The sequence below is a fragment of the Octopus bimaculoides genome, chromosome 2 (genome assembly GCF_001194135.2).
Source record: "Octopus bimaculoides isolate UCB-OBI-ISO-001 chromosome 2, ASM119413v2, whole genome shotgun sequence".
In the NCBI taxonomy this organism is placed as follows: Eukaryota; Metazoa; Mollusca; class Cephalopoda; order Octopoda; family Octopodidae; genus Octopus; species Octopus bimaculoides.
Window position 1 is genome coordinate 22142794 of NC_068982.1, and position 1862 is coordinate 22144655.

Consider the following 1862-nt stretch of genomic DNA (forward strand, 5'->3'; position numbering starts at 1 on the left):
ATATATATATATATATATATATATATACGCACGCACATACATACATACATATATACATACAGAGCAAAAGTTTGCCGATGCAAGAAATCGATTATCTTTTTCTAGCCAGAGTAACAGTATATAGATTTTATACTGACATGAGCTTCAATAGACTTGGTCTTACAATTTATAGAAGCTATGTTTCAGTTATGCATGAACACATATTGAAGTTTTCGATTTAAAATCAAAATCACTACTGCTTCATGAAGAAATGTTTTCTTTCGACTAAGCACAATGGTAATTTTTTGCAAGCAAGAAGTATAGTCGATTTATGCAAACACTGTAGAAGTAGAATGATAGTTAAACATCGCTGCAACACACTTTCGTTTCCCGGTTCAGCCATTTTTACTTCATTTCACTTATTAAGCAGTGCCTGTAATCTCCGGTAGTAGTCAACGGTTTACTTACTCTTCGCATAATACGTGAACAGAAACTATTCAACGATAAGTCAATGACCCATCAAATATTTCATGACCTTTTTTTCTTAACGTTTTCCTTTCTTATTTATTATACTTACTCGATAGAATCTATTCCGGTATGTTTGTACTAACTATTTTACCATTCGCAAAATAGATTTTGGACTTCGAAGAAAGATGGTCGAAATCAAACACTGCAAATCACTTAGTCAGGCGCTTAAATGTTTCCACCAATTCACTGACCGATCCTATTGTTTCTATTATTTAGATATTTCAAGTAGTTTTGTGGTTATAGTACTGGCCTACATATCAACGAAAGGATCTCAGAACTTTATATCACGATCTATCGCACAGCGGTTTCTCGTTGACTAGACCAAGAAAGAAAGGGAGAAAAAAACAAAAACAAAAACATTATTCTCGATTTGACTGTAAACTAATATGCTTCACTCTTTATTCATCTTTCTACATCTTTCACCATGGCCACTAGACGGAAAACAAATTGTCTGACCTTTGCTAAAGGAACGTGGTGAATCGATTTTCATAATAAACTCAGCCAACAACCGAATCCGTACCACAGGCGATAACGGGCACTCAACATAATTCCACAGTAGAGATACTATCATCCTGAGGGAACAATGATTCTATAGAAAATGGAATTCATCAATATAATTTAATATATAATTTTGCTCTGTTTAGTTGAGTAAACCCATATGGCTGGCCGAACATATGTCGGCAGCTCATAATGTTTTTCGTTGTCTTTTTTTTTCTGCATTTGTCTTCACTGACTATATATGGCCATTGTAGCATGTGGCGTGTAGAAGCACTCTTACTCGGTTTCCATTTCCGGCTATCATTTCATTTTCTATTTATATTGTTGTTACTGCTGTTGTTATTTGCTGTTTAACCTCGTGTTAATCTTTATTAAACGATCTTAAGATAAAAGTCAATCTAATCGTGGTTATTCTGTCATGTTATAGGATTATATGTTCTACTTTAACCGTATTCTTATATAAGACATTATAGTAGGTAATTACAGAGAGAACTGACTGCCATTCGTAGCACAGCATAACCCCGGAAAGGCTAATTAATTTGCTCGTCAGTCACCCGTGTTCGTTTATAAAGCTCTCCTTTGTCAGATGTAGTTATTAATGACAAGTCTATATTGTATCATAAGGTTTTGGTATGGAATGTTACCAAAAGTTTCTGGAAAACAACTATATCGTAGTTCTTAAAAAAATATAGCCGAATTATAAACGTTTAGAAACGGAAAATAACATTAGAGGTTCGGCAAAAGAGTCCGATAGAATAAGAACTAGGCTTACAAAGAATAAGTCCTGGCGTCGATTTGCTCGACTAAAGGCGGTGCTTCAGCATATATGTGTTTCTATATATATACAAAAGATATAT